Source organism: Macaca fascicularis, chromosome 3 (assembly GCF_037993035.2).
Source record: "Macaca fascicularis isolate 582-1 chromosome 3, T2T-MFA8v1.1".
Taxonomy (NCBI): domain Eukaryota; kingdom Metazoa; phylum Chordata; class Mammalia; order Primates; family Cercopithecidae; genus Macaca; species Macaca fascicularis.
In genome coordinates, this window is record NC_088377.1 from 181,927,145 (window position 1) to 181,940,455 (window position 13,311).

Consider the following 13,311-nt stretch of genomic DNA (forward strand, 5'->3'; position numbering starts at 1 on the left):
GGTTTCTCTGTCCTGTCTGTCTGTGGGACACAGCTGCCCCCATAGTGACCAATGCAGGTACAGACAGGGCTGCTGCTGGTCCACATGGTGCCTTTGTGCAAATCAGAAAAAAGGTCACTATTGCTGGCTGCTGTAGCCCAGCACCCAGGAACACATTGAGTGGGTGAGGGCTGAATTTTAGCCCCTGCCTTCCCTCTTCGAGGGCGTTTTTGGGTGGGATACCTGCCCAGTTGCGTGTGCCGGCTCTGGGATAGAGTGCAGAGCTGGAGTTCTAAGACCTCACCTGCTTTTATTGTTCCCACACCTCTCTGAAAAATGTTTCTGATAGCACTCTGCCTACAGCTTTTACCCTTTTCTCTCACCAACTCCCAATCCCTTCTCTTTCCAGTTCTTTTCAACACAATGACTGTGATTTACATATACTGAACTGAAATTCTCATTTTGTGCTTGGAAGTTCATCCAAGCAGAGTAGAATGTGGCATAAGGGAGACCAGCCTGGGCAACATAGCAAGACCTCATCTCTCCTAAAAATGTACAAAATTAGTCACATGGAGAGGGATTGTGGTTGGAGAGGGATTTCTGTCCTGTGTGCTTACTACACTTGAAGAAAGACCATAAGAAACTCAAAAAAGAAGCAACCAAATCATCAAGGAAATAGTGAAGTTGCCGTAAAAACGCAGTCATGTGTTAAGGGTTCTTCTATTTGGAAAGATAAAGGCTAAGACGGAGGAACATCTGTTTAATCATGGATGTTATGGTTAGGGTGGTCTTGAACTCATTCACCAAATCCTTAAAGAGAACCGGGGAGGGGGTGCTCTGCTTAAAGCTTGAGAGAGTTATGTTTAGGAATAATCAAAGAAAATGTTCCTTCACTTGGTGGGTGGTAGGATCATGGAACTCATTATCCCAAGCGGGAGTCAAGCTGGAAATAAAAAGTCTTGGGGCACTTAGCTGTCGACAGACCCCTAATGACTTATGAAGAGGAACGAGGAGGCCTTGGGATAGGGCAATGTTCTTTGAAGTTGCTGACAAGGAGCATGACTGGTTGTCCATAGGGTGTCCCTGCATGCCCTTCTCAGAGACAGTTTTGAGCTGGGCAAGATGAGGAGCCAAGGCAGCACCCACAACCCCTGGCAATCTGGAAGTTTGCCCTGTTAATGGGGGACAGGGTGGGGGCCTCATACAGGAATGGTTGACTTTCCCAACTCAGTTTTCCTTAGGCCAGCTACCATCTATTGCTGGGAATTCGAGGGTCATCAAAACAAGGAAATGATGTTTGTGGATGTTTTACCTAAATGTCTACACTCTGCATGGGGACCTCGCCTGTTGTCATTATGAGAGCTGACATTTAGTGATTATGTACTGCATGCTGTGATATGCACTTATTTAATGTTTATAGCAATCCCATAAGGTAGGTGCTATTATTTCATTATCCTGTTTCACAGATGGGGAAACTGAGGCACAGAGAAGTAGCTCTTTCAAAGTCTAACAGGCAGTAAATGATACAGGATTCAAATGAAGGATGGAAGCCTCTGGAGTACATAATGGTCTATATCTCCATTAGACTGGGGTTATGGCCACTCCTATGGCGCTACCAGAGAGGACACAACTCCCCTTCAGCCATGTGGTACCAGGAAGGAGTGCAGGCCCATTGTGGCCATATCCACTTTTTCAAGAAAAGTCATAAGGATCAACACTGGGTGGATACAACAAATCTAGCTAAATGCAGACTGAGGTCGCCCAGCTCTGATCGTTGCTGTACCCACACCACCCTACAGCGACACATCTTATGGGCAGGGTGCTGTTGTCCATGTCCATGGAAAACATGAGTTACCAGGGGTGGGCTCAGAGCAGCAGGGAGCCTGGCTAGACACACATGGTGAAAAGGCTGCTGGGCTGGGGTGCCTGTGTCTAGCAGTTGGTCTCCTGCCTTTCAGCGGTGCGTAGTGATCTGTCTAGGCCTCTGGCCAGTCCAGGATTCTATGAATGTCATCGCAGAGAGCAACAGCAAAGGCTCTAAGGCACAGAGAGATGTTTGATGTCTGCGAAGATGGGCTCTGTGGCATATAACCGGATTGTCCCAGTTGGCACGTAAGCCACACAAAATGTGCAGAACCCGAGGCTACACCTTCGATTTCGTGTGTGCTGAGAAAACTGGCAGTGCACGGGGCCTGTGACATCCTGGGGAGACTTCGTTCAGGTTGGGCGCTGCACCTCAACCACACAGGGAGGGCTGGGGGCTTTTCCTAGTTTGCACAAAGGCGCCGTCTGTGAGCTAAACTGCACATCGTGGGTGTGCGTCCACCCGGAGGGGGGACCTTTTCCAACTCACATCAAGTTTCCTTGTGTCCCCGGGGGCCCTGAAGCAGTCTGGGGTGCTGCTGACCTTCCCCACACCCCCACTGCTTTCTATTTATATCTTCCCATCTTTTCTACTGTTGAGAGTGGGGTGGGATTTAGGGGACCCAGGAATGCCGGAATTCTGCCCTGGCTTTTCCACCGCTTCCTTCCTGTGGGGTTCCTGGGGATTGGCACACACAGAGGATAAAGGCAAACGGCACAGAGCCTGACACTCCACTCCGGGCAGGGCTCTGGGCTGCATGGCACAGCTGAGGCTCGGAACTCCAGGATCCAGAGGTTCTCCCTTCCCTGGCCATGCTTGGGCCCACCCTGCCAGCACTCATGTGGGGAGGATGAGGGAGGCCAGAAGGACAGGCTCCGAGAGGACCTTGATTCGGCGTCCTTGTTCTGTCCCCAGAGCTGGAGGAGCCAGTGAGAAGAGCAAGGTCTACCAACCCCCTGAGAGCAGGATATAGGAGGGAAGGCCACACCTTGGCACAGACTTTATCACACAGGGTCCCTGCCACCTTATACAGGTGGCTGAAGCAGAGTCCCAGATCCTGGCCAAAGCGATTGGCAGCAGCTTCCTAGAGGGAAGCCAGCCGAGGGGCGGGCTTCTTGTCCCTTACGGGAACATGGTCTCATTTAATCTTCACAGCCTCCCTATTTACAGATGGGGAAACTGAACTGCGTGCTAAACGAGGATGAGGAATTGGGTCAAGGTCACGCAGCTACTAAGCAGAGCTGGGCTTTGGTGCTGTGGCCGACTTTGCAGCCTCTGCCCAGGTTCCTCTTTGGGATACGACTGCTGACAGTTCACCGCCAGTCTCTTCCCAGGAATAGCCCTGCCCAAAGGGGCCTGCCTGGCCCAGGGGTGGCTCCTTCCTTGCGGGGCAGCCTGAACTCAACTCAGCCGTGTAGGGGTGAGATATGGGGAGAGGGGTGCAAACACCCAGCCCCTTGCCTCCACTCAGGACAACTCTGAAGGGCTTTGTAACTCGTCATGGGATGGAGGGCCAGGCTTTGGTGGCAAGTGCATCCCATTTCATCTTCTCCCTTGGCCCAGCCCTGCTTTCCTCTTACAGCTGCTGTGCTGAGCACATGCCCAGATCAGCCTCTGCGGGCATCTTGCCTATGCCATCTGCACTCCCTGTCCTTAGGAAGTGCTGCCTCACCTCCTTCCTAGGACCCAGGACAAATAAGCCAAAGATCCAAAAAGTAGAGGGTGAGGCAGCCCAGAGGTTCACAGCAGCGGGAAGTCACTGCCACCCCTAGGCTGGAGGGGCAGGAGGGGGCGGGGTGCCTGCGTCTAGAAGTTGGTCTTCAGCCTTTCAGCGGTGCTTAGTGATCTCTCTAGGCCCCTGGCCAGTCCAGGATTCTATGAATGGGGACAGAAGAAGGGGTCGGGCTTCCCTGCACCCAGGGAACACCCATCAAAGCCAGGGCCATGGTGGGTCTGTCAAGGGGGGATATGCAGCCCTTGACGGAAACACTCCTGAAGTTGGGAGCCCAGAGTGACACCCCGGCTTCTCCCTCTCTGCTTGACTTTTCTGATGATAGACTACCTAACAACACGAGGTGTTCATACCGAGGTTTTAATATGCACGTATTTGGGTCATATTAAAGATTTCGTCAGCTTGGGGTCCATAATAATTTTTTTTTTTTTTTTTTTTTTTTTTTTTGAGACGGAGTCTCACTGTGTTGCCCGGGCTGGAGTACAATGGCATGATCTTCGGCTCACTGCAACCTCTGCCTCCTGGGTTCAAGGAATTTTTCTGCCTCAGCCTCCCAAGTAGCTGGGATTACAGGCACCTGCCACCACGCCCAGCTGATTTTTGTATTTTTAGTAGAGATGGGGTTTCACCACGTTGGCCAGGCTGGTCTTGAACACCTGACTTCAGGTGATCCACCTGCCTCGGCCTCCTAAAATGCTGAGATTACAGGCCTGAGCCACTGCAATAATTTTTTCTTTTGAAAGAGAAACACTGCTGTAGGATGATATGCCAGAGGTGCGTGGCAAAGTACCTCCCTCTCCAGCCCAGCCACCACAGCCTTAAGGTCCAATTCCTTAAGTTTCCATTCGTTTGATCCTTCGGGATATGGGGGTGGGGAGCTGAAAACAGCCCTTAGAGCCAGAGGATGCTGGAGCACAGGAAAAGGTCCTAGAAGTTTCCTTGTCCACACTCCTTACTTTACTGAGGGGAAATGCCAGACACAGAGAGCTCTAAGCTTAGACAACCCCTTTTATGGAGAGTGAACTGTGGCGTTTTGGGGAACCATCACTACTGAGGAATGGAGTCACCGCAGGGCTTTTATTTTTATTTTATTTATTTATTTATTTTGAGACAGAGTTTCCCTCTTGTTGCCCAGGCTGGAGTGCAATGGCGTGATCTTGGCTCACTGCAGCCTCCACCTCCTGGGTTCAAGTGCTGCTCCTGCCTCAAGTCTCCCAAGTAGCTGGAATTACAGGCCACCATGCCCAGCTAATTTTGTATTTTTAGTAGAGACAGGGATTCACCATGTTGGTCGGTCTGGTCTCGAACTCCGGACCTCAGGTGATCTGCCCACCTTGGCCTCCCAAAGAGCTGGGATTACAGGCATGAGCCACCGCACCCAGCCAATCGCAGGGCTTTTAGATCTCCGCCTAGATGAGGGCTTGTATGTGCACGTGTGTGTGTTTGGTATGTGTGTGTGCATGTACATGGTACGTGTGTACATGCATGTGTGTGACACATGTGCATAGTGTATGGTATGTGTGTGCCTGTGGGTGCACATGTATGTACATGTATAGTGTGCATGCATGTGTGTGGCGTGTACATATGTGTGTGCATGTCTGCAGTCTCCACCTTGGAAGTTCACATCTTTTGAATTTCTTTCTTTTTTTTTTTTTTGAGAGGGTCTCACTCTGTCATGCAGGCTGGGCTGGATTGCAGTGGTGTGATCTCGACTCACTGCAATCTCCACCTCCTGGGTTCAAGCGATTCTCTTGCCTCAGCCTCTCAAGTAGCTGGGATTACAGGTGCCTGCCATCACACTGGGCTAATTTTTTATATTTTTGGTAGAGATGGGGTTTCTTCATGTTGGCCAGGCTCATCTCGAACTGCTGACCTCAAGTGATCCACCTACCTTGGCCTCCCAAAGTGCTGGGATTACAGACTGAGACACCAGCCCCAACTTTTGAATTGAGACACTGGCCCCATCTTTTGAATTTCAAGTGGCCGCAGGCATTAATGATAGAATGTGAATACAATTTGATTTGTATTCATATGGAGGTAAAGTGCCTCTGACCTGTCCCCATGGTAGGGAAAAAAGATTGGCCTGGAGATACTTACCTGGTGGGGGAGATACCATGATCACAAAAATGATCTGCCCAGGGCAAGGCTCATCCATTGCACTCTGGATGGGCTTGCAATTTCCCCAAATGTGGGACCTCAACTGCATAATTTGTGGTAATGGGGGACTGTGTTTATGCTTTCTCCTAGTAATGAAGGAAAAGGAAAAAGAGACTGTCCTGGAGAGATGAGGACTGAGAAACCCAACCCAGCCCCTGGCTCCAAGGAGTCCCGACCCAGCCCTGGAGACAGCCCTTATCAGCTGCCATCCCAGCTTCCTGTTTTTCAGTGGGCTGGGGACTGGGGCTGAAGGAACATCTGCTTCTGTTTATTCTTCCCCTTTATCTTAATGGGTTCCCTGAGATGGCTCCCTGGGACACCTCTCACCACTGCTCTGTGTACTCAGGTATGTACTGCTCCCTGCCCTGGCTAAGACCCAGGAAGGGAAGGAGGAAGCATGGAGAGGCCAGAGACTTGGTGCCCTGTGATTAAAGCTAGTTACTAAACAGGTCCGGGACTTAAAACTGGACCCTAAAGTCCATGTGGAGGAGGGAAAAAAGGAATACAAGGCGAAAGACTCTCCTCCTGAGAGTGAGAGCAGGACACGGGCAGGTTGCTGGAGGCAACCTTAGCGGCTAAGAGAAATACAATTACGGCCGGGCGTGGTGGCTCAAGCCTGTAATCCCAGCACTTTGGGAGGCCGAGACGGGCGGATCACGAGGTCAGGAGTTCGAGACCATCCTGGCTAACACCGTGAAACCCCATCTCTACTAAAAAATACAAAAAACTAGCCGGGCGAGGTGGCGGGCGCCTGTAGTCCCGGCTACTCGGGAGGCTGAGGCAGGAGAATGGCGTAAAAACCCGGGAGGCAGAGCTTGCAGTGAGCTGAGATCCGGCCACTGCACTCCAGCCTGGGCGACACAGCGAGACTCCGTCTCAAAAAAAAAAAAAAGAAAAATACAATTACTTTTCAATTTCGGTTACACCTAGGCTAATAACCACAACTGGAAATTCTTGTTGGGAGGAGGAAGTTTTCTCTTATTAAGAGATAATAGAAAGTCATTCACCCTTGAACCTAGAACAGTCAACTTTAAACTGAAAGAACTTGACTCCGCTCAGGCCTCTGCTAGCCTGCAGTGCTTGTCTGCACCTCTGTGCAGGTTAGAAAAAGGCGCTCCTTTGTCCAAGCAGTCACAGCCCCCAACTTGGCAGGTGTCCCCCTCCCTATCCCCTTCCCCAGCACCCTGTGACAAAGACAACCTGGCATAGTTACATCATCATAGCAGCTTTCTCTTCTCCCTCACTAACACTTTCATTACCCTGGACAGCTTAAGCTCTGAATGGACCATCTCAGAAGCACAGAAAAGACTCGCAGGTGAGAAGCTGGAAGGGCTTTCAGCATTCCCTTGGTCCAAAGTCCCTGCTCCAATTCACTTCATGATAAGTCTTCTGGTTGAGTTTTAAGAAAGCTTTCTCCTCATATTCTGGGTCGATCAAGATCATTCTAAACTATGATTATTGGCAATTTAGAATCAATGAGAAAGGACAGAGCAAGACTCTGTCTCCAAAAAAAAAAAAAAAAAGGCAGGTGCAGTGGTTCACACCTGTAATCCTAGCACTTTGGAAGGCCGAGGCGGGCAGATCACCTGAGGTCAGGAGTTCAAGACCAGCCTGGCTAACATGGCGAAACCCCATCTCTACTAAAACTACAAAATTAGCTGGGCATGGTGGCACATGCTACTCAGGAGACTGAGGCAGGAGAATCGCTGGACCTGAGCCAAGATCGCACCACTGCACTCCAGCCTGGGCAACAGAGCAAGATTCCAGCTCAAAAAAAAAAAAAAAAAAAAAGGGAATGAGAAAGTTTCCAGATTGTACTCAAGGATTTCTTTCCCTAAATTTTGCTTAATACCTATTACCTTAAAGCATGGTTGTTTTTAAAAATGTAGATATTATCAAGTTCAGTGCTGCTTAAGGAGTTTTCTTCTTTTGTAGCCAAATGGTCAATAGATTATGGTGGTTCCAAGCGTGGGCTTTGGCATCAGAATGATTAGAGTTCCAATTGCTAGCTCTCCTCTTGCCAGCTGAGAGGACCTGGGCAGTTTACTTAACTTTTCCACACCCTGATTTCCTCATCTGTAAAATAGGGATAAGTAACATAAGCTACTGTAAAGAATTAACATGTGAATTAAATGACGATGCATGGAAACATGTGGCCCAGTGCCCAGCACTTGATCAACATTAGCTACTATTAAGCTAATTTTAAATAGGTAAGGAATGTGATACCATTATTCTGTTTTCTTTTTTCTTTCTTTCTTTTTCTTTTTTTTTCTTTTTTTCTTTTTTTTTTTTTTTTTTTTTTTTTTTTGAGACAGAGTCTTGCTCTGTCACCCAGGCTGGAGTGCAGTGGCACAATCTCAGCTTACTGCAACCTCCACCTCCAGGCTTCAAACGATTCTCATGCCTCAGCCTCCCAATTAGCTGGAACTACAGGCACCGCTACCATGCCCGGCTAATTTTTGTATTTTTTTTAGTAGCAATGGGATTTCATCATGTTGGCCAGGCTGGTGGAATGTGATACCATTGCTCTAGGTAATTGAGAGGATGACCATGTTTTCTGCCCCTTGGAGAAATGGTGGGTCCCCAGTCTGGGGCAGGGAAAGTGAGCCTGGGCCATCAAATTGTGCCAGAAGACAAAGAAGTGTTCCAAGACGGCAACCAGCTTGAAGGAAATTTTACTGGCCAAATTTAGGTCAATCCGAACATCAAAATAAATACTCAATATAGTTGGTAACACAATTTTTTTTTTTTTTTTTTGAGATGGAGTCTCGCTTCATCAACCAGGCTGGAGTGCAGTGGCACAACCTCGGCTCACTGCATCCTCCGCTTCCCAGACTCAAGAGATTGTTCTGCCTCAACCTCCTGGGTAGCTGGGACTGCAGGCACGCACCACCATGCCCGGCTAATTTTTGTATTTTTAGTAGAGACGGGGTTTCGCCATATTGGCCAGGCTGGTTTCAAACTCCTGACCACCTTGGCCTCCCAAAGTGCTGGGATTACAGGTATGAGCCACCGTGCCTGGCCTGATAACACAATTTTTAAAACTCTCTAGTGATATTCAAAACAAGGAATAAAGGAAGGGAAATACCAGCTAATAAAACTGAAAGGAATGATAGAATTAGAAATCACTATTTGGAAACCCCCAATTAAATAAAGATTTTTGATGAAACCACTGGACAAAAGGTTATTGCAGAGCAAGATACTCACATTGGGCTAAAGTATTACCTGCAGATGACTTGCAAATTACCAAAGGGAAAATTGCCTTTTTCAATGGAGATAGCTGGTGGTCCTCACCTTACCAAAGTGATCAAACTCAGCCAGGCACAGTGGCTCATGCCTGTGATCCCACCACGTTGGAGACTGAGGCAGGAGGATTGCTTAAGGCCTGGAGTTCGAGACCAGCCTTGACAACATAGTGAGACTCTGTCTCTACCAAAAAATAAAAAATTAGCCAGGCATAGGTGGCACTTATCTGTAGTCCCAGCTACTACAGAGGTCGAGGTGGGAGGATTGCTTGAGCCCAGGAGTTCAAGGCTGCAGTGAGTGAGCTATGATCATGCCACTGCACACCAGCCTAGGCAATAGAGAAAGACCCCGTCTCCAAAAATAAAAATAAAAACAACAACTAAGCATCGCTAATAGTGCAGCTGTTATGCACTTATGCACTTTGTGATGTGATGTAATCTGAAATACTTAATACTACCACCTATGAATTATTCCTGCCATATGTGATAAACATGAATCTAATCAAGCCTCATGACTTAATGGTGATAGAGGAACAAGTTAAATCCCACCAAAAGGATGAAAAGACAAATGTAAGGCTGGGCGCGGTGGCTCACGCCTGTAATCCCAGCACTTTGGGAGGATGAGGCGGGCGGATCACCTGAGGTCAGGAATTTGAGACCAGCCTGGCCAACATGGAGAAACCCCGTCTCTACTAAAAATACAAAATTAGCCAGGCGTGGTGGTGCATGCCTGTAATCCCAGCTACTTGGGAGGCTGAGGCAGGAGAATTACTTGAACCCAGGAGGCGGAGGTTGTGGTGAGCTGAGATCACGCTATTGCACTCCAGTCTGGCAACAACAGCAAAACTCTATCTCAAAAAAAAAAAAGAAAAAGAAAAGAAAAGACAAATGCACAGTGTGGAACATACTATGAGACAACTAACCTGTGACAAAGGCTGTCTCCTTGACCAAACTTTAGTCAGACTCCTCTGAGCCCTCTTTTCAACTAGGCCTGGACCTTGGCCCCCGTCTTGTCTTTGGTCTGCCCAGCCAGTCTTACAAAGAATCCTGCCAAGTCATCCCTCCACCCTCGCTATCTGATCAAGCACCTCACCCCGCTTCCTTGATATCTAAGCCCTTAGCCTGTCTTTAGCAAGAATCACCTACGCTTGATGTCTCCCATCATGGGTCGATCAAGCTCATTCTAAACTATGATTATTGGCAATTTAGAATTAATGGGAAAGGACAGAGCGAGACTCTGTCTCAAAAAAAAAAAAAAAAAAAAAAAAGGCAGGCGTGGTAGCTCACACCTGTAATCCTAGCACTTTGGGAGGCCGAGGCAGGCAGATCACCTGAGGTTGGGAGTTCAAGACCAGGAAATTCCTGTTAGTAATTTCCCGTTCACTGACCCCTCATCCTGCTCTTTGGCTGTGAACCCCCACTTGTCCTTGTACTCGGAGCTGAGCCAGATCGCACTCCCCTATCGCAGCACTCCTATTGCAATAGTCTTGAATTAAGTCTTTCTTACTGCTTGAGAATAATTTTTTTCTTTAAAACCTGGACACATCAAGAAGTCATTTTTTATGATGAATTATTTTAGAATAAAAGAAATTAGAGAGACATAATAAATGCATGTAAGATATTTTGATTGGATCCTGGATCAAAAAAAGGAAAAATATCTATAAAAGATATTTTGAGAACAATTGGATATATCTGATTATGGATTGGATATCATAAAATTATTGTTAATTTTCTTAGGCGTGCTAATGATATTGGTTATGGGGAGAATACCCCGAGTCCCACTAAATGCCCACATTTAGGTAACACCTGTATTCAGGAGTTGTATTAGTTTCCTAGGGCTGCGGTAATAAATTGCCACAAGCCGGGTAGTTTGCAACACAGAAATTTCTTCTCTCACAGTTCAAGTCCAAAATCAAGGTGTTGGTGGAGCCATGCTCTGTCTGAAGGCTCTAGGGACGAGTCTTCCTTGCCTCTTCCAGCCTCTGGTAGTTGCTGGCAATCCTTGGCGTCCCTTGGTTGGTGACAACATCAGCAACATCAGGTGGCCTTCTTCCCTGTGTGTCTCTCCATGTCTTCAACTCTCTCTCTCCCTTATAAGGACGGCAGTTATTGGATGTAGGGCCCACTTTAATCCAGTGTGACTTCATTTCGAGTACCTCTGCAAAGACCCTATTTACCACTAAGGTCACATTCAAGGTATCAGAGGTTAGGACGTCAGCGTTTCTTTCATTGGGACACAGTGTAACCCACAACATGAATGCGGTGTCATGATGTCTGACATATACCTTCAAAGGTCTCAGTAAGAAATTCTGTAGATGCGAAGAAGGAGGGGATAGAGAGAGAGAGGGAAAAAAAAAACTCAATGTGGTAAAATGTTAATTGTGGAATCTTTGTAGAAGGTATGGGGTGGTTGCTGTATTCTTTCAATTTTTCTGTAAGTTTGAATATTTTCAAAATAAAAGGTTGAAGGAAAAACATAGATTCCTGCTAATTCCCCCCTCCATAGTCCTGTTCTATTTCCATATGTCTGAGGCAGGGCCCAAGAATATTTTGTTTGTTTGCTTGTTTGATTGTTTGTTTGTTTGTTTTTGAGACGGAGTCTCACTCTGTCGCCCAGGCTGGAGTGCAGTGGCACGATCTCGGCTCACTGCAACCTCCGCCTCCCAGGTTCAAGCAATTCTCCTGCCTCAGCCTCCTAAGTAGCTGGGATTACAGGTGTGTGCCACCACACCCGGCTAATTTTTGTATTTTTAATAGAGACAGGGTTTCACCATGTTGGTCAGGCTGTTCTCAAACTCCTGACCTAGTGATCCACCCACCTTGGCCTCCCAAAGTGCTGGGATTACAGGTGTGAGCCACCGTGCCCAGCCAAGAATACATGTTCTTAACAAGCATTACTATTTTTTAATAGGAACTTGCAGGTGCTTCTAATGCTCTGCAAAAGTTGATAAATACTGGTTAATGTTATAAACCCAAATGGATATATTCAAATCCCCTGCAACTTTTTTTCTGCCAACAAACCCTAATTATAAGATGCATTCTTTTGAGAAACAGTACAAATGTATGTAAAACTAAATCGACCAACACAACACACACATACACTCTCACACAAAGATAACGAGTATTTCAGTGAGCACTGATCAATGTAACAGTGTCTAGCAATTTATTATTGGACATATATGTCACAGAAGGGAATTATATCCAAAGTAAATGTATTTATTTTGAACATCCACAGGCTCCAGCTAGTTGTCAGTAGAACGCTTTGTAGCTTTTTTCTAAGTGTGTTCTGCAAAGCATCACGTGGGACCCCAGGTCGGGTTGAGGAGGAAGCACAGTGAACAGGATGAATCTCTTCTATCCCTACCTACCACCTTCAGTGGCTACAGCCCTATTTTCATCTCCATTGTAATATTGCATGTCTGTCAGATACTGTGTTTCTTTAAAAAAAAAAAAAAAAGATTTTGTTTCTTAAAAAGAATTTGTTTACACCACTGGTCTAGTTATTGCCTTTTAAATTATATTTTATTTTGAGACAGGGTCTCACTGTGTGGCCCAGGCTGGAGTGGAGTGCAGTCACACCATCACGGCTCACTGTAGCCTCGACCTCCTGGATTGCTCAAGCAATCCTCCTGCTTCAGTCTCATGAGTAGCTGGAACTATAGGCTTGCACCACCACGCCTGGCTAATTTTTTATTTTTTGTAGAGACAGGGTCTCCTTATGTTACTGGTCTCCAACTGGACTGAAGCAATGGTTCCACTTTGGCCTCCCAAGAGGAGGGATTACAGTCATGAGCTGCCACACCCAGCCTAGCTATTGCCTTAACTGACACATAATAGATATTCAATAAAATGTTTACTGGCCGGCCGCGGTGGCTCATGCCTGTGATCCCAGCACTTTGGGAGGCCGAAGCAGGCAGATCACGAGGTCAGGAGTTCGAGCCATAACATGGCGAAACCCCATCTCTACTAAAAATACAAAAATTAGGTGTGGTGGTGGGCACCTGTAATCCCAGCTACTCAGGAGGCTGAGACAGGAGAATCACTTGAACCTGGAAGGCAGAGGTTACAGTGAGTTAAGATCGTGCCACTGCACTCCAGCCTGGGCTACAAGAACAAGACTGCATCTCAAAAAAAAAAAAAAAAAAAAAAAAGTTTACTGAAGGAATGGACTCCACACGATATCTAGATCAAAATGGAATTATTTTTCTCTGACAATAAAAGCTTTTTTGGTACATTTGTAAAGAGTGGCCCTGACAGGGAAAGAAAGAGCTCTGGCCCCATGACAAGCTTGCTCAGATGGTCAAGCCTCATGCACTTGCCACCATCTGTAGAAG

The 13,311-nt window shown here is 47.2% G+C and overlaps 1 long non-coding RNA gene and 1 other non-coding gene across 2 annotated transcripts in view; both read left to right on the forward strand.

Annotated features, from left to right (window-relative positions):
* Positions 1–13,311, forward strand: part of LOC102130979 (uncharacterized) — a 35,782-nt gene that overhangs the window by 6,331 nt on the left and 16,140 nt on the right. The window contains exon 2 of the long non-coding RNA XR_006696708.2: positions 5,823–6,078. This is a non-coding gene — a long non-coding RNA (uncharacterized lncRNA). The remainder of the gene's footprint in view (positions 1–5,822; positions 6,079–13,311) is intronic.
* On the forward strand, positions 5,665–5,821 carry LOC123572704 (U1 spliceosomal RNA). The gene has a single exon (XR_006697244.2). It is a non-coding gene; the product is annotated as a U1 spliceosomal RNA (small nuclear RNA).